At 40.6% G+C, this 20,396-nt stretch overlaps 1 protein-coding gene and 1 non-coding gene across 4 annotated transcripts in view; one reads left to right on the forward strand and one right to left on the reverse strand.

Annotated features, from left to right (window-relative positions):
* SIK2 (salt inducible kinase 2) overlaps window positions 1-20,396 on the forward strand; it is a 131,296-nt gene that overhangs the window by 47,357 nt on the left and 63,543 nt on the right. The gene's annotated exons all lie outside the window — the stretch shown is intronic.
* LOC138421412 (U6 spliceosomal RNA) lies at window positions 10,063-10,169 on the reverse strand. Its single transcript, XR_011249493.1, has one exon. It is a non-coding gene; the product is annotated as a U6 spliceosomal RNA (small nuclear RNA).

Consider the following 20,396-nt stretch of genomic DNA (forward strand, 5'->3'; position numbering starts at 1 on the left):
ATGATAAGGACAGTGCAGATGTGGTTCTGACACTGACATCTGCTTTTGCTGTTGTGTGGGAGTCCCTGTGATGGCACAGCTGGTGGGGGTGCTGGGTGTGTGGAAGGAAGATACTGCTGCAGCAGACAAGATCTTTTCTCCAGAATAGGTCTTTGATTTTTAAAACAATTTTCACTGTTCTAGGAGCACTCATGGCTCAGATGGTAAAGAATCTGCCTGCAATGCAGAAGGCCCAGGTTCAATCCCTGGGTCAGGAAGATCCCTGGAGAAGGGAATGGCCACCCACTCCAGTATTCTTGCCTGGAGAATTCCCTGGACAGAGAGGGCCTGGCGGGTTACAGTCCATGGGATCACAAAGAATCAGACATGACTGAGCGTGTAACACTTTCACAGAAGCATTCATAAGTCTTTGCATGTCCAAAAATGCAAAAAGGAAGTGAAGAGAGGCTGACAACTAACCATTTAGTGGTTTCCTAATAAACACATATTCAAGGTATATGCAAATACAGTCGTACCTTCTCAGCATTGACTATAAATAGTTCATTAGCCCCCAAAGCTTTATTGCTTGACTGTGATTCTGTAGATTCTTCCCTCATAAAACACTGAGTTAGTAGATGTATCACTTTATGTCAGTATGCTGACCAGTTAAAATATCGCCTGCAATGCAGGAGACGCAGGAGTCACAGGTTTGATACCTGGGTTGGGAAGATCCCCTGGAGAAGGAAATGGCAACCCGCTCCAGTATTCTTGCCTGGAAAAACCCATGGACAGAGGATCCTGGTGGGGCTACAGTCCATGGGGTCACAAACAGTCACTCAGTCGTGTCTGACTAAAATATTGCTTAATAGCCTTCATTTAGATATATTTTAAATATTCTCTTTAGCAATTAATTTTCCTTTTCTTTGACTTTTCTAAGTAACTAAATTTCAACTCATGACTTAGTTCAACTATCTCTGTTATGAACTGAACAAGTAGAAAAAAATCTCTGATCTGTATAGAAATATGACTTTAATTATCAGTTGTTATATATTCTACTTGCTGTTCTTTAGACTTTGTTCAAAGAATTTCGACCTCTGTATTGAAAGTCAATAAGAAAAAAACTCTTACGAAAATAGTATTCCCCTAAAAAGTAGAAAGTCTTCTTATTTATTTCTAAAATACTTCTTTATACCTATTGTAGAAATTATAATAATATAATACCCTAGTAAAGTTATAAAATCTTTGGAATAATTATTACTTTAGGGAAAGTAAAGGCCTGGCATCAATATATAAAAATATTATAAACATTTACATGTTGAGCTCATGTAAATCATTCTTAACCTCTTCTATTTTTTCTATTCAGACCACTGGTAATTCAAATAGTAAAATATACATTCTTTGAATTGATTATGTTGCTTGTTTTCCCCTATGTTATTTTATGTTTAAAATTAGAAAAATACTTTTTTATAAAACTGTACAAAGTAAGTGAAAGTAGCAATAATAAGCTTAAAGAAAGGCTGTATTCAATAAAGCTAAAACCAAAGTGAACTCTACTTTTATGTTTACCTAATAATATGGCTGGTCTCAGTAGGCATGCATTTTCTAGAAATAGTACTGTTTCGTTTTGACTTTCAGCAGAGAGGAAAAGTTGTGTTTTCTACCTTTGATGTTATGTATAAAAAGGGAATTTATTTGTACTGCTTTTATTGAATATCTTGTAAGTCTTTAGTGAAGAGCACCTCTGCATTCAAGTTAGATTGATAATATTAAGTTGCCTCAAGATATATTATCTTTGCTGAAATGCTTAATATTTCATATGTCATACAAGGAAGATTGGTTTTTAATTCACTAGAATAAAGTAAAATTAAAGGTAATTTAAATTTGAGTTATGAATGTAGTGATCTGTAGGAGCTGGGCTGAGTTGCTCCAGTCATGTCCGACTCTTTGCGACCCCATGGACTGTAGCCCACCAAGAGCCTCTGTCCATGGGATTTTCCAGACAACAGTACTGGATTGGGTTGCCGTCTCCTTCTCCAGAGGATCTTCCCAACTCAGGGATTGAACCCACGTCTCTTATGTCTCCTGCATTGGCAAGCAGGTTCTTTACCACTAGCACCACCTGGGAAGCCCAGTTCAATTCTGTAGGAGTTAGATAGGCTTTAACTGAGATCTGATGGGAAACTTGCTCTTTTTAGTTTTAGTGCCTTTTTTTTTTAAGATAAAATAATATGTTTATTTCTTTTTTGTCCAGTACATGTGTACAAACGTAACCATTGTTTGTACATTCATTCATTCAATAGATATTCAGTGAACACCTACAATAAGGCAGGCACTTCAGTTTGATTAATCTGTTTCAGTGTAATAAGTTATGGTTTTGGCTTTATCAATGACAAATATATTACTCTGGCCAGGATGACTGCGGCTCTGTAGCATCTGGTAGGTGGATAATTTTAATGGAAGTAATTCACTACTTCAAAAGTATTGTATGAATACTACATAAGAGTAATTGTTAGCTATATCAATTGTTAGCTATATCAAGGAGTGAATATCAGATGCTCTTTATACAAATATGTATCCCATATAACTTTGTGATTGAAGATGATGCATGGGTGTTTGTAAGATCTCATCTAAACGTTTCTTGATAAATCTGTCAAATTTATGGAGTATACACTGAAAAACACACAGTAACAAAATGGATAATTATTATTTATATATAGGTGTATCTAAGTGTATATGTATATAAACATGAATATGTATATATAACAATGTGTATAAATATATGACACTGTTTTATGTATATAAAAACAATGTAATCAAATCCTGAATTCACACAGAAAACACATGTAACTTTAAATCTTGCCATTAGATTCAGTAGATCTGTTGGAAATTGGTGGCTGCTGCTGCTAAGTTGCTTCAGTCGTGTGTCCGACTCTGTGCAACCCCATAGATGGCAGGCCACCAGGCTCCGCCATCCCTGGGATTCTCCAGGCAAGAACACTGGAGTGGGTTGCCATTCCCTTCTCCAATGTATGAAAGTGAAAAGTGAAAGTGAAGTCGCTCAGTTGTGTCTGACTCTTCGTAACCCCATGGACTTCGGCCTATCAGGCTCCTCCGTCCATGGGATTTTCGGTGGCTAGGAAACTGTAACTAAAATTCATCACTCTGACTTTTAAACACCTTTTATAGTCAAGGGTGTCATACCTGTGTGGGATGGGGTAGGGCTCGAGGGAGGGGGAAATCCAGATTGTCATGAAAAACACAGATCACTTAGGTATGAATGAAAGTAGCTTGAATTTGTATAACAGGGCATCTAACTACTATAAATACTTAAAAAGGCAGAACTAACCAGATTCAGATGGCCTTGATTAGAAAAGCTGATTTGAAATGATTGTTAATAATGCTAATAATAATAATTGACATCTATTGAATCATTACCATGTACCAAGCACTCTGCTAATCACTTTGTATGTCTTGTCTCATTTAAACTTCACATAAGTGAATGTTATCATTATCCTCATAGGTGAAGAAAGGAAGACTCAGTGGTAAAGTAAAATTTGCCCATGGTGATATAGTTAATATAGGTGAAAAGGGTAGGATTCAAATGCAGATGTGTCTTGACTTAAAAAAACTCGGGTTTTTAACCATTGTAACAGTGTTTCTCAAAGTATGTTTTGTTGACAACAGGCATCAAAGTTATATATATTTTAATGCTATATATATATTTATATGTAATATATAAAAATTATATTGGTTAACTATATAAGAAGATTTCTAGGTCCTTTACCAGGTCTGCTGAATCAGACTTCTTAAGTGTGGCAACCAGGGCTCAGCATTTTTAACAACCTTCCCAATATGGTTCTTACGAACACTAAAGTGTGAGACCCACTATTCTATACTATACTGGTACGAAGTTTGAATATGCAGATGATAAGGACTGGTGAGTAGGAGGATGAAGGATACTTCTGACGTTAGAAATGACACTTAAGAGGTATTGAACATGTGAATAAGCTCCATATGGACTCGCAATATTTGTAACACTGGAAAACATAGATTGTTTTTGTATAGAGGACTTGAAGGATTTTGAACTCTAAAGTAAAGGTTAGGACAGTGCTTTAGAAAAGAAGGAAGTCCCCGGTAGATTGAATAGAGTCGGATGCCAACATCTTCTGCTTCTTTAACACTTTGCTCACACCTGTATCCTTCAGACTGGATACTCTGTTTTATTCACTGTTGTGTCCCCGTCACTTCACCTAGTTCCGAGTACATACAGGTCCCTAATAAATGTCAGATTGTCTCACTTTTTTTTTTTCTTTTAGAACTTTTGGGAGGCCCCAAGTGGGCTGGAATCCTTTCTGGGCCAACTTTTAGAAATTTGAGAACCTTAAATATCACTTCCCTGTCTAGACCCACAGATCCAAGCAGGAGCTTCAAACTGTGACTTGGCTTGTATGAACCAACTATTGAAGTTTAACCCAACCTTGAGCGCCGAGTCTTTCCAGATGCCCCAAGAGGAAAATTTCCAGGAAGTCTCAGCAGTCTGTCTTCCCTCTGCTCAGCAGTACTGACAGAGGGGCTGGGTAACCTGACCCTTGGCTGTGGGACCTGCTATCTTTCCCCTCCACCAGAAGGGTCACCCCAAGAGCAGGACAGACGGGAGAATATTCAACAGCAGAGGTAATAGGAAAACGCATTGTTACTTCAATTCTGAAAAGACAGTTTAGTTGGAGATCCTTCAGTCACAATATACATTATAAAAAGAACTTCATATTTGAATTTGAGTGTTTTCATTTCTGGAGTCATCCTGGGACGCTTAGAATGAGGAAAGCAGCCTCTTGTTCTTCCTCTGTAGCTCCGAAATGCTCAGTGACTTGATCCTCAGCCCTTGTTCCATCCTTCCTCTGCACTAGAAGAATCGTTCCAACAGCAGGAAAGAGAAGAGACAATTCAAATATTAATAGAAGGGCACTGGGAAAGGGAATTGACATTTTCAGAGAGAGGCTTCTAACTAACACTGGTATAATGAAGGCTTGTCTTCCTCATCGGATGGCTATCAGATTACATACAGACATGAATGTACGTACTGACTTGCACGGAAGCTTTCTAAGAACTTAAAACAATGAGGTATGGTCAGCTGTAGCAACAGGATGCAGAATTATGCCAGGGAATCATATCAGGAAGTAGACTCGATCAAATTTCAGAGCCAGTGCTAAAATGTTCCACCCGTGGTTTTAGAGTTGCTGTGTGGCAAGCTGGGAGGTCTCGGGGATGCAAATTGTCTTTTATCCTTCTCAGTTCTGTCTTTCATCCCCATCCTTGTTATTTGCAGTTTACAGGTTATCTGTGTAGGTTGAACACCTTCCTGATTTCACTTTGCTTTATTCCTTTTTATTGACTAGCCGTCCTTTGGCACGTGTACATGTATTTTAGAATTCTGTATCAGTTGTAAGATGTGGTCCATTGTTAAGAATTTGAAACAGAAAACCGTGGTGAAAGCAAAGTTGTTTAGGTAAAACAAGATTATGATAAAGACTATGTTAATAAATATTTTTTGCTCCATGAGATCTTGTTATTCCCTCTTAAAGGAATTTCTGCTTTGTTACTTCAATGTTTTTCAGTGCAGATTAAACACGAAAAAAGTCTTAGAGAAGCTCCAATAATGGGATAAATCCTTTTGGGAAAAACAACATAGAAATCAGGGTTAGAGTAGCTGATTTCCTTTTCTGTGCCACACATTTCATTTGCTTGTTGAAATCTCTGATTGTTGGAAATCTCTTGTCTGCAGGTTTGTATTCTCTGTAGTATAGAATGCTCCAAGATTTAAGTCAAGATTTAATATTCAAACAGTATTTGACCATTGTCAGCTTGTTTAGCCAAAAGAAGTATTATTTACCTGCCTCTTTCTTATCTCTTGACTTAGTTGTATGATATGTCACTTAGTACTCTGTTCATAATTCTATCTATATAAGAACCCAACTGAAGTGAAATATAGATTCTTTAATATTGTGCTGTGTTTAATCAGTATAAAATAACTTTTTAAAGTGTTGTTTTACAAGTCTAAGACAGGCATCTCAAATAGCTTTTAAATTAGTTCCCCACACCTAAATTCAAGTGAGAATTGTACATTTTTCTGCTTGTCATCAACTGCTTCTTCTCCTCAGTCTCAACCATGTTTCTCTAACCATGTCCATCTGTTGTGTCTTATTAAGAATCTGTACACTCATCAGCTTCACAGTTTTAGAGGAATACAGTATAAAAGCTTCATGGAGAATATGACTTTATGTTTTATGTGAGGTGAAATTTCCCTTCCCAGGTAAGGACTGATTTTATTTTTCACATAGATGCAGATCCTTTAGGAGATAATTATGAGTATGAAATCTGATTTCAGAATATACATTCCCTTGAGGAAAAAGTTAGAGTATTTAAAACATTATTGTGCAATGTAGCAAACAATTTATTAGATTTATCAGCAGATCCTTCATATCTAGACATATTTACCATATATAATAGATTTTTTTTTCAATTTACCTTACTCTTCCAATCCTTTTTTTTAATAACAGATTTTTTAATTAAAATTTTTTTTCTTGCCTTTGGTCACTTTATCTACTAGTAAAGTCTGACATCTTAAATGTAATGGATGTCAGTAATTTTTTCATTTCTATTTTTTATAACGTGCTCAGTCAGTCATGTCTGACTCTCTGTGACCCCATGGGCTATAGCCTGCCAGGCTCCTCTGTCCATGCGATTTCTCAGGGAACAATACTGGAGTGGGTTGCCACTTCCTACTCCAGAGGGTCTTCCTGACCCAAGGATCAAACCCGTGTCTCCTGCATTGGCAGGTGGATTCTTCACCATTATGCCATTTGGAAGCTCTTGCTTAAAATCTGTGGGGAATCTACCGCTTGCTTTTTTGGTGTGTGTAGGGACTTTTGACGATGATCGTGATAGTGGTGATAGACTGCTGCTAGGTGATAGGAGTTACTGAAAGGACAGGGGTGTGAAAAGCCTCTCCTGACTCCCTAGGTGGGTTAGGCAGAGGTCTCTTCTGTGCTCCCACGATGGCCTGTGCGTCGAGATGCTCTGCTTGTCATTTTATAACTATATGCTTCTACGTCTGCCTCCTCTGCCAACTCGAACTCCTTGGGGGCACAGATGTGTTTTATTTATTTGTTTATGTAATTTCCTCCACTTTTATTATTTTTTAATCTTTTGGCTGTGCACAGAGCATGTGGGATCTTAGTTCCCCGACCAGGGATCGAACCTGCACCTCCTGCGTTGGCAGCACAGGGTCTTAACCACTGGGCCACTGGGCCTCTGACACCCTCTTCTTCTGCCCTTAATCTTTCCCAGCATCAGGGACTTTTCCAGTGGGTCAGCTGTTCGTATCAGGTGACCAAAATACTGGAGCTTCAGCTTAAGCCTCAGTCCTTCCAGTGAATATTCAGGGTTGATCTTCCTTAAGATTGACTAGTTTGATCTCCGTGCTGTTCAGGGGACTCTCAGGAGTCTTCTCCAGCACCACAGGTTCAAAGGCATCAATTTCTTTGCTCTAAGCCTTCTTTACAGTCCAGCTCTCACAACCATACATAACCACTGGGAAGACCATAACCTTGACTATACGGACCTTTGTTGGCAGAGTATAGTCAAATGCTAATAAGCCTTTAACATAAGGATACTTTGTCCTGGTTATTAAATGACTTCAAGTTTGTTACCCATTCTCCATGTGTGTAACTCACCAATTTGTATTTTACCACTCTGTGAGGATAACTGACATGCTAATTATCACCACCTTTTATCTATTTTTTAGAGAAACTCTTTAATGGAAAGAAACAGAAATTACTCATAATGTAAAATAACCAATTCAATTTGATTCTGAAATGCATGTTAACATTTTTGAAATGTCTGAGCTGAGATTTTATTTTGTGTTATTCCTTACATGTATTATTTAATCTTTACTGTTAATGATTTTGACATTCCAAGTAAAATAATTATGCTATTAAACTCTGACTTGAGTTGCTGGTAAGCTTGTTGTCCGATTCAGTTCTCATTCAATTTTTTTTACTTAATTTTTCTTAAAAACTTCTATTCCTCCCTCAGTGTAATATCATCACACATTTTCATTGTTTTTATACTTTAAACAAGATGTTTGGCTAACTCAAATTCTCCTTGAGAGAGAAGTAGGAACCCTTTAAAAGGTCGTTCCTTCAATATTTTAACCTGCCAATAGAAAAGGAAACCTCAGTGTCTCTTTTGTTCTCCAATAGCCTAAGAATAAATTTATGCAAATATTTATTGAACATCTATTACTTACAAGTCATTGTTCTTAGTGCTGTGGACTACAAACTGAATAAGATGTGGTTTTCCCTTTTCAAGTCTGTTGGAATAAATGAGACATTCCTATAACAATGACAAAGCTTAAAGAGCAAGGCAGGAGTTTTTCTTTAATAAGGTGGCATTTGAGTTGGAATTTGAAGGACTGTTGAAAGGATCTAGTTTCTCTGACTAATGCCTTTGGGTAGCACTTAGATCGCTGCTGCCATTGCTGACAAAACCCCATTCTGGCTGCATTCTGTCTTTCTGTTTCAGTAAAGGGTTACTGATTTGGTAGTCCTTAGATTGATTTTGTGTATATCTACTCTGATCCATTCATATGCTAATTTTATTCATTAGGCTATGCTGCTATCCCTAAAAATCTATTACTCCTTTGTGCTGCCTTCAAGGGCAGAAGAGAATTAGAGTGGGGGGAGGTAAGATTCAGATGAAGGTGAATCTTCTTACCATGAGCTAAGGTACAAAATTAAAAAAAATAAGGTTTATTTGGAGAACAAAGCAGTTCAGATTGACTGGAGCAAATAGGGGAGGAAAGATGGAGAGTAGGGGGAAATAGTAAAGGTGTAAAAATGGGATGAAACTGAATATTATGGAGGTTCTGTATACTAAGCAGGCTAAGAAGTAATATGGGATTAATTAAAGCCATAAACATGGAAAAGCTACTGAGAATTTTTAAAAAGAATGACATGACAGTTCTGCTCTAGAAAGATTCCTTTGTATTGGAGTTGGGAGACTCCAGAGCTATGGTGAGTACCTGACAAGTATTACACTGTGTTGTTGTTTAGGCCTCAGTCGTGTCCAACTCTTTGCAACCCCATGGACTGTAGCCCACCAGGCTCCTGTGTCCATGGGATTTCCCAGGCAAGAGTATTGGAGTGGGGTGCCATTCCCTTCTCCAGGGGATCTTCCTAACCCAGGGATCGAAACTCCATCTCCTGCACTGCAGGAGACTCTTTACCACTGAGCCACCAGGGAATCCCAGTTTTACAATAATCCAAGTGAACTGTGATAAGGACCAATATGAGGCAATATCAGCGGAACTCAGTTGGTGCGGGGGGTGGAAGAAAGAGGCACCAGATGGGAGAAAGGTGATGGAGAGGAAATGTCAAGCCCGGGCATTCTTTTCCAAAGCATAAGAATAAATGAAAGGTAAAAATGTGTCAGGAAAGGAATTGAGAATCTAATGCTGGGTCTGGGGTATCTTTTTGCTGTGTATAAAATATCTTTTTTTTTTTTTCTTTTCTTTTCTTTTTTTTTTTTAGTTTTTTATTTTTTAAATTTTAAAATTTTTATTTCTTACATGCGTTCCCAAACATGAACCCCCCTCCCACCTCCCTCCCCATAACATCTCTCTGGGTCATCCCCATGCACCAGCCCCAAGCATGCTGTATCCTGCGTCAGACATAGACTGGCGATTTAATTCTTACATGATAGTATACATGTTAGAATGCCATTCTCCCAAATCATCCCACCCTCTCCCTCTCCCTCTGAGTCCAAAAGTCCGTTATACACATCTGTGTCTTTTTTCCTGTCTTGCATACAGGGTCGTCATTGCCATCTTCCTAAATTCCATATATATGTGTTAGTATACTGTATTGATGTTTTTCTTTCTGGCTTACTTCACTCTGTATAATCGGCTCCAGTTTCATCCATCTCATCAGAACTGATTCAAATGAATTATTTTTTATGGCTGAGTAATACTCCATTGTGTATATGTACCACAGCTTTCTTATCCATTCATCTGCTGATGGACATAAAAATATGGAACGCTTCACGAATTTGCATGTCATCCTTGCGCAGGGGCCATGCTAATCTTCTCAGTATCGTTCCAATTTTAGTATATGTGCTGCCGAAGCGAGCACTATAAAATATCTTTGACCCATGATCTTTTTCTCTTTTGGTGGCCAGTTTATTTGATACTGATGGTATGATAATTTTGTTCACTTTTTATTTTCTTTTATAATCTTATTTGTTAGGTTTTTGCTATCATTGCATCCATTTTTTGTCTGTGTGTCCTTCATTTGTGGCCCTTTTTAGTTAACAATTTTAGTCTAATTTGATTTTCCCCTCTCCCTCAACCCTCATGTGTCCTTCGACAGGGCTTATTAAGTAGCAGAGAACACGCTCAACCTAACTAACTCCTGCAGGCTAGGGCACCGTCAGGTCAGAGGGATGTCATCGTAATTCAGAGCTATGGAAAGCTTAGGTAGGCCCCAGGGGAACTAGAAAGTGAAAAGAACGTCTTTTTCTTGAAGGAGCAGTCTCACTCTTTCTAATGGCTTCTCTGCTTATTGCTACACATCTCTGTATTCCAGTTCTCTTTCTCTGCTAGCTGGCTTCCTCTGTCTCCTTACTCCTTTTATAATGGCTTGGTTAAGTTCAACTTTTTATACACTTGTTCAGTTCCTCACAACTGGCAGCTTCCCTCTTTGTCTCTTAATTCTTGTATTTCCCAAGAGAGGTGAACCTGATTCACCCAGCTCACTCAGTCCTAGTCATCATATCCTTTCTGATCCAGCAATCATTCAGCTACAAGTGATAAAGCTAATTAGTATTAGTTGCTCAGTCTTGTCTGACTCTGTGACCCCGTGGACTGTAGCCTCCAGGTTCCTCTGTCCATGGAGTTCTTCAGGCAAGAATACTGGAGTGGGTAGCCATTCCTTTCTCTTTACTGGCTGAGCCACAGGGAAGCCCAAACTTAAAGGCCGGGCTTATCTGGGGTATGAACCCGGGACTGCTCTCACCCTGAGCAAGAGTCATACTCCTAGACCAATGAGCCAACACAAGTAATAAAAACCTGACTTAATTTGGCTGAAAATGAGGAACTGCATTATCTTCTATAATAGGAAGTTCCGAGGAAGGAATTTGCCTTTAGATTTGGTTGATTGAAGAATCAACAGTGTTCTCAAGAACCCTGAGTTCTCTTCATGCTTCTACTCTACCATCCTTAGGATTGGCTTTATCCTTAGTAAGATAGCTCCTACCATTCTAGGCATCACATCCAGACACAACATTCAGAAGAGGAGGTGGCCATTTCTTCCTGTGGCTTTTTCTTAGGAGTGAGGAAATTTTTCGTAAAATCTGCTCTGGAAATGAGCAGATTTTTCCTCATGTCTCATTGACCAAATTTGCAGTTGGAGATCTGTTTGAGTTAATAAGCTCTGTTAGTAAGAATCAGAAATGGTGAGACTGTATCATTCCTGCCCCATCACTAACAAGGGGAACGTGATCACCCAGAGACTAAATTAGGCCCATCTCTGGAGTTGGAATAGAAGTCACTTTTCTCTGTGCTAAATGAAGCCTTGTATTTGGAGAGTGGAAAGGAATGACAGTCCATCGATGGAAACCCATAAAAGTCCTTCTCTTCAAGGTGTATGTCCATGTAATTTGACACATAAACTCCTCTTTTAAAAACGAAATTTACTGTGGAAATTTTACCTAAAGAAAGCTGAAGTGCTATCAGGATGAAAGTTTACACAGTTATTTTGGGTGAGGTATATACCGCTTTCCCAGTTAGCCAGTGGCCTGGAGAGAGAGGTATAGTATATAGAATATATACAGTATGAAACAAAACCACTTTATACAATAAGTGAGGGCTTTCCCAAAAGGACATGGCAGACAAGAACCCTGAAATACATGAGGTCTATACCTCTTTGGGATCCATTTTCTGAATTCTTACAGATACAGTCCCTCCTGGGAGATTTTCAGTAATGAATACATTGATTTCAGTGAAACAGTGCTTTTTACTATTGTCATAAAAAAATGTTCAGTCACATAAAATTTTTGCAAAGTCTGGAATATGGAATATAATTTAAAGAAAGTCCCTTGTTCACAATGAGCATTCAGTATGAGTATAGTACCAGTAGAGACATTCTTGCCAAAACCTGAACCTAATAGATTTACTATCCAAGCTGTGTTACCTAATATGATTTTCAGATTTAATTTTTAGTATGGAGTGTCACACTTTGCATGGCCTGTATCTTGCTGAATTTGTGCATACTAATGAATCTAAAAATACTGAGTATCTACTATCAGACGCTCTGCTTGATACCGTATGCAAGCAAAAGATTCAAAATATAACATATGTTCATTGAAGAACAAGATTATTTATGGATCAAAATGAAAACTAAAGTAGGTTAGAAGCCCAGAAAGGCTCTTCTTTTCAGACGTATTTGCCAATACACATATCTGTGGTTTGAGATGGGTTTTTTCCCCTTAATAATTTCTGTTAGTAAGAAAGAGGACCCACAGAATGTGGAAGAGGGATGTGGGGAAAGGAGTTAGGAAAGCAACGAAGATAACTGTGTTCTTCACCTTTTAGCCTAGAGCCCTGATGACCTGTTCTGAAAATGGCCATAGGTACTTGCAGCATCTTTCACAAAGTTGGTCCTTGACCTGCTCCCTGAAAAGAATTCATTCTGCAGTCACAAACAGTGGGAAATGTCAAATCTTTCTCCAGGAGATTTATAATGCACATTAGTATACAAAAGACTCTGAGAAAGAACATAAATTCCTCCCTATATTTTCCACACTTTCTTAATGACCAAGTCCCTCTTGTGATACAGCATCTATTAACGTCTCACCGAGCTTACTGAGGAACTGCTGAGGTCAGAGAGGAGTGTTCTTGAGCAGAGAAATAACATGAAAGCAAAGTTTTAGTAAGAATGATCTAATGTTACCTAAGATGAATTGCTGTCTCAAATCCTGAAGGATGATGCTGTGAAAGTGCTGCACTCAATATGCCAGCAAATTTGGAAAACTCAGCAGTGGCCACAGGACTGGAAAAGGTCAGTTTTCATTCCAATCCCAAAGAAAGGCAATGCCAAAGAATGCTCAAACTACCACACAATTGCACTCATCTCAGACGCTAGTAAAGTAATGCTCAAAATTCTCCAAGCCAGGCTTCAGCAATACGTGAACCGTGAACTTCCAGATGTTCAAGCTGGATTTAGAAAAGGCAGAGGAACCAGAGATCAAATTGCCAATTTCCGCTGGATCATGGAAAAAGCAAGAGAGTTCCAGAAAAACTTCTATTTCTGCTTTACTGACTATGCCAAAGCCTTTGGCTTTGTGTGGATCACAATAAACTGTGGACGATTCTGAGAGAGATGGGAATACCAGACCACCTGACCTGCCTCTTGAGAAATCTGCATGCAGGTCAGGAAGCAACAGTTAGAACTGGACGTGGAACAACAGACTGGTTCCAAATAGGAAAAGGAGTACGTTAAGGCTGTATATTGTCATCCTGCTTATTTAACTTATATGCAGAGTACATCATGAGAAATGCTGGGCTGGAAGAAGCACAAGCTGGAATCAAGATTGCTGGGAGAAATATCAATAACCTCAGATATGCAGATGACACCACCCTTATGGCAGAAAGTGAAGAGGAACTAAAGAGCCTCTTGATGAAAGTGAAAGAGGAGAGCGGAAAAGTTGGCTTAAAGACAAGTTTTAAAGTTAAGAGTTGACAAGAGTTTCTGTTGATGATACCATGCACCAGGTTTTAAGTGTTTAACCCAAATTATTTAATCTTCATAAAAAACCTGTGAGGTAGGTACAGTTGTTATCTCTGTTTTACAACTCAGAGAACCAAGGCACAGAAGAGTAGCTTGCCCAGGGCCCTATAGCTCTTCATTGGTGGCGCTGGGTTTTGCACCCAGGCATCTTAACTCCAGAGCCTGTGGGCTTCCCTTGTGGCTCATCTGGTAAAGAATCCGCCTGCAATGCGGGAAACCTGGCTTGGGAAGATGCCCTGGAGAAGGGAAAGGTTACCCACTCCAGTATCCTGGCCTGGAGAATTCCATGGACTATAGTCCATGGGGTTGCAAAGAGTCAGACACAACTGAGCGCCTTTTGCTTAGTTTCGGATGTACAACATAATGATTTCATATTTGTATAAGTTGTAAACAATAACTAAGAAAAGTGATTCTGAGGAAAATAGTAACACATACTGATGGGCTTTGTCTGTAAAACTATACAGAACAATGATTATCACACAAAGTGCCATTTACTTTTACTTTACATTTTCATGACCATGTTATTATTTACATAGGGTTGGGAAAAAATCTATCCTTTTCCTATGGATAGACTTTCCTATGGAAAGACTGAGTGACTTTCACTGTGCTCTATTAAGTCATTCTGTCCCCATGGCCCCCACCCTCTCTAGGGAGGAATTAGGAAACCTTGGGTCAGTGCCTTTTATCTTCACCCAATATATGGCAAAAAGTGAAGAAGAACTAAAGAGCCTCTTGATGAAAGTGAAAGAGGAGAGTGAAAAAGTTGGCTTAAAGCTTAACATTCAGAAAACTAAGATCATGGCATCTGGTCCCATCACTTCATGGCAAATAGATGGGGAAACAGTGGAAACAGTGGCCGACTTTATTTCTCTGGGCTCCAAAATGACCGCAGATGGTGACTGCAGCCATGAAATTAAAAGATGCTTACTCCTTGGAAGGAAAGTTATGACCAACCTAGACAGCATATTCAAAAGCAGAGATATTACTTTGCCAACAAAAGTCCATCTGGTCAAGGCTATGGTTTTTCCAGTGGTCATGTATGGATGTGAGAGTTGGACTGTAAAGAAAGCTGAGTGCCGAAGAATTGATGCTTTTGAACTGTGGTGTTGGAGAAGATCCTTGAGAGTCCCTTGGACTGCAAAGAGATCCAACCAGTCCATCCTAAAGGAGATTGGTCCTGGGTGTTCATGGGAAGGACTGATGTTGAAGCTGAAACTCCAATACTTTGGCCACCTGACGGGAAGAGCTGACTCATTTGAAAAGACCCTGATGCTGGGAAAGATTGAGGGCAGGAGCAGAAGGGGATGACAGATGATGAGATGGTTGGATGGCATCATCGACTCGATGGACATGGGTTTGAGTAGACTCTGGGAGTTGGTGATGGACAGGGAGGCCTGGCGTGCTGTGGTTCATGAGGTCGAAGAGAGACACGACTGAGCAACTGAACTGAACTGAATATATGTACACTTCATTAGAAATCAGTTTTTCTTTAATCTGCTTACAAAATGTTTGAGCTAATTTTTCACAGCCTTTTCCTTTTCCTTGTTTTTCTGTGAAACTATTTTTGAAAGACTTTCAGAGTGTCTCAGGGGAAATCATGTTTTTTTGACTTTTTATTTTTACCACAGGAAAAGGTTGGGACAGCATAAACTGGTGCTGGGCAGACTGGAGTGTGGGAGAGAGTGAGATAAGATTCCAGGTGTTCTTTGGGGTTAATTCTGACAGTTCTTTGAAACATCCCCTCCCCGCACACCCCTTCTATTAGAGAGATGGGATAGCTGTCAGGATGTTATAAACTGCCTTTTGTTTCCAGCTCACCTCCGGGGGCCAGACTACGTAGAGTGATTCTGATGATTGAAACAGGAGAACTCTTATTACTGATCATCATCTTACTCTTACCTTTTCCTTTTTTCTCCTTTGCTTGAGGGCTTCAGAGACCTTTCTGGGAGGGAGGAGGCAGTCTTAGGAGTTCACATATTTGAAATATTTTTTTCTGCTTTCTGATCTGGCATCTGAGGAGCTCGGAAGTCATCACATCATCCTAACAACAAGTAAAAATCTGAACAAACTGAAAAATCAACACCAGGCAAATGACTGTCCTGTGCCCTCCTCCCCACCCCGCCACCTCCCACTCCCCCCACCCCACCTCCGCGAAAGTGAAGCAGACAGGCAAATGCGAAGAACCACACCTTAACCAGAGTGGAAGTCTACAGTCAGAAACCTCTGAAGGAGCCAGTACTGGGGTAGGAAAGTCTGAATGGTGAATAGCTGGAAGGTCAGTGTAGACAAGTCTGACAGTTCAAAACTTCAGGGGGCAGGGTGGGGGACTCCACACTTCTCAGAGTTTTAGAATTCTAGAATGCTTCCCCTTCCCCCACATCTTCCCACCACACAGCTACAACCTACTTACTGGAGCTCCTTTTAAAAATCACAAGGCATATCAAAAGGCAAAAAACACAGTTTGAAGAAGCAGAGCAAACATCAGACCAGGCTCAAATATAAGAGGGATGTTGGGATTATCAAATTGGAAATTAAACAACTATAATTAATATGCTAAAAATTCTACTGGAAAAGTAGACAACATGTAAGAGCAGATGAATAATACAAGTAGAGAAATTGTAATTCTGAGAAAGAATTAAAAATAAATAGTAGCTATCAAAAACAAGAGGACTTGTCTGGTAGTCTAGTGGCTGCCTCCACACTCCCAATGCAGGGGAGCCCGGGGTTTGATCCCTGGTCAGGGAACTAAATACCACCTGCTTTAACTAAAAGCTCCCGCATACCTCAGCTAAAAACCTCTCATGCCGCACTAAAGATTCCACCTGCTGCAACTAAGACCTGGCACAGCCAAAGAAATAAATATTTTTTTAAAAACACATTTGTAAAAACACACTGTAACAAAAATGAAGAATGTCTTTGATGGACTGATTAGTAGACTGGCCACAACTGAGGAAAGCCCTCTTAAGCTTGAGGATATATCAACAGAATCTTCCAAACCAAAAAGCAAAGAGAAAATAAAATTTTAATGGAACAAAATATCCAGAATCTGTAGGAAAACTACAAAGGGTATAAGATGAGTAATTAGAAAGGCCAAATTTGCCTGTTATTCCAGGTGTTTCTTGACTTCCTACGTTTGCATTCCAGTCCCCTATAATGAAAAGGACATCTTTTTGGGGTGTTAGTTCTAAAAGGCCTTGTAGGTCTTCATAAAAGCATTCAACTTCAGCTTCTTCAGCATTACTGGTTGGGGATATAGACTTGGATAACTGTGGTATTGAATGGCTTGCCTTGGAGACGAACAGAGATCATTCTGTCGTTTTTGACACTGCATCCAAGTACTGCATTTCAGACTCTTGTTGACCATGATGGCTACTCCATTTCTTCTGAGGGATTCCTGCCCGCAGTAGTAGATATAATGGTCATCTGAGTTAAATTCACCCATTCCAGTCCATTTTAGTTCACTGATTCCTAGAATGTCGACATTCACCCTTGCCATCTCTTGTTTGACTACTTCCAATTTGCCTTGATTCATGGACCTGACATTCCAGGTTCCTATGCAATATTGCTCTTTACAGCATCGGATCTTGCTTCTATCACCAGTCACATGCACAGCTGGGTATTGTTTTTGCTTTGGCTCCATCCCTTCATTCTTTCTGGAGTTACTTCTCCACTATCTCCAGTAGCATATTGGGCACCTAATGACCTGAGGAGTTCCTCTTTTGGTATCCTATCATTTTGCCTTTTCATACTGTTCATGGGGTCCCTTCTCCAGTGGACCACATTCTGCCAGACCTCTCCACCATGACCTGCCCGTCTTGGGTTGCCCCGCAGGCATGGCTTGGTTTTATTGAGTTAGACCAGGCTGTGGTCCTAGTGTGATTAGATTGGCTAGTTTTCTGTGAGTATGGTTTCAGTGTGTCTGCCCTCTGATACCCTCTTGCAACACCTACCATCTTACTTGGGTTTCTCTTACCTTGGGCGTGGGGTATCTCTTCAAGGCTGCTCCAGCAAAGCACAGCTGCTGCTCCTTACCTTGGAGGAGGGGGTATCTCCTTACCGCCACCGTTGCTGACCTTCAACATGGGATAGCTCCTCTAGGCCTTCCTGCGCCTGCGCAGCCACCGCTCCGGGTTGCTCCTTCCAGCCACTGGCCCTGGCCTCAGGTGTGGGTGGCTCCTCCCCACTGCCGCCCATGGCCTTGGGCTCGGGGTGGCTCCTCAGGGTCACTGCCCCTGGCCTCGGGCGAGAGGTGGCTTCTCCTGGCCACCCCTGACCTCAGACCCGGGGTGTCTCCACCTGGCCGCCCCTGACCTCGGACGCAGGGTGTCTCCTCCCTGCCGCCACTGACCTCCGACGCGGGGTGTGTCCTCCCAGCTGCCGCGCCTGACCTCGGACGCAGGGTAGCTCCTCCCAGTCGCCACTGACCTCAGACGCAGGGTAGCTCCTCTTGGCCGTTCCTGCGCCGTAGCAGTCTGGCACTCTAGGCCACTGTCCCTGACCTCGGACGTGGGGTAGCTCCTCTCGGCACACTTAGCCCGCAGCTGCCTGTGCTTAGTGTGCGGGCCGGCCCCCACAGCCGCCTGCGCTTAGTGTGCCGGCCGCCCCCGGAATGCGGAATGAAGCAGGGCAAGGACTAACAGAGCTTTGCCAAGAAAATGCACTGGTCATACCAAACACCCACTTCCAACAACACAGGAGAAGACTCTACACATGGACATCACCAGATGGTCAACACCGAAATCAGATTGATTATATTCTTTGCAGCCAAAGATGGAGAAGCTCTATACAGTCAACAAAAACAAGACCAGGAGCTGACTGTGGCTCAGATCATGAACTCCTTATTACCAAATTCAGACTGAAATTGAAGAAAGTAGGGAAAACCGCTAGACCATTCAGGTATGACCTAAATCAAATCCCTTATGATTATACAGTGGAAGTGAGAAATAGATTTAAGGGCCTAGATCTGATAGATAGGAGTGCCTGATGAACTATGGAATAAGGTTTGTGACATTGTACAGGAGACAGGGAGCAAGACCATCCCCATGGAAAAGAAATGCAAAAAAACAAAATGGCTGTCTCGGGAGGCCTTACAAATAGCTGTGAAAAGGAGAGAGGCAAAAAGCAAAGGAGAAAAGGAAAGATATAGGCATCTGAATGCAGAGTTCCAAAGAATAGCAAGAAGAGATAAGAAAGCCTTTTCAGTGATCAATGCAAAGAAATCGAGGAAAACAACAGAATGGGAAAGGCTAGAGATCTCTTGAAGAAAATTAGAGATACCAAGGGAACATTGCATGCAAAGATGAGCTCGATAAAGGACAGAAATGGTACGTACCTAACAGAAGCAGAACATATTAAGAAGAGGTGGCAAGAGTACATGGAAGAACTGTACAAAAAAGATCTTCATGATGCAGATAATCATGATGATGTGATCACTCATCTAGAGCCAGACATCCTGGAATGTGAAGTCAAGTGGGCCTTAGAAAGCATCACTACGAACAAAGCTAGTGGAGGTGATGGCATTCCAGTTGAGCTATTTCAAATCTTGAAAGATGATGCTGTGAAAGTGCTGCACTCAATATGCCAACAAATTTGGAAAACTCAGCAGTGGCCACAGGACTGGAAAAGGTCAGTTTTCATTCCAATCCCAAAGAAAGGCAATGCCAAAGAATGCTCAAACTACTGCACAATTGCATTCATCTCAAACGCTAGCAAAGTAATGCTCAAAATTCTCCAAGCCAGGCTTCAGCAATATGTGAGCCGTGAACTCCCTGATGTTCAAACTGGCTTTAGAAAAGGCAGGGGAACCAGAGATCAAATTGCCACCATCCGCTGGATCATGGAAAAAGCAAGAGATTTCCAGAAAAACATCTATTTCTGCTTTATTGACTATGCCAAAACCTTTGACTGTGTGGATCACAATAAACTGTGGAAAATTCCAGACCACCTAACCTGCCTCTTGAGAAATATGTATTCAGGTCATGAAGCAACAGTTAGAACTGGACATGGAACAACAGACTGGTTCCAGATAGGAAAAGGAGTACGTCAAGGCTGTATATTGTCACCCTGCTTATTTAACTTCTGTGCAGAGTACATCATGAGAAACGCTGGACTGGAAGAAACACAAGGTGGAATCAAGATTTCTGGGAGAAATATAAATAACCTCAGATATGCAGATGACACCACCCTTATGGCAGAAAGTGAAGAGAAACTAAAAAGCCTCTTGATGAAAGTGAAAGAGGAGAGTGAAAAAGTTGGCTTAAAGCTCAACATTCAGAAAACGAAGATCATGGCATCCGGTCCCATCACTTCATGGGAAATAGATGGGGAAACAGTGTCAGACGTTATTTTTTGTGGCTCCAAAATCACCACAGATGGTGACTGCAGCCATGAAATTAAAAGACGCTTCCTCCTTGGAAGAAAAGTTATGATCAACCTAGATAGCATATTCAAAAGCAGAGACATTACTTTGCCGACTGAGGTCCGTGTAGTCAAGGCTATGGTTTTTCCAGTGGTCATGTATGGATGTGAGAGTTGGACTGTGAACAAAGCTGAGCGCCGAAGAATTGATGCTTT

This window comes from Ovis canadensis, chromosome 15 (genome assembly GCF_042477335.2).
Source record: "Ovis canadensis isolate MfBH-ARS-UI-01 breed Bighorn chromosome 15, ARS-UI_OviCan_v2, whole genome shotgun sequence".
NCBI classification, from domain to species: Eukaryota; Metazoa; Chordata; class Mammalia; order Artiodactyla; family Bovidae; genus Ovis; species Ovis canadensis.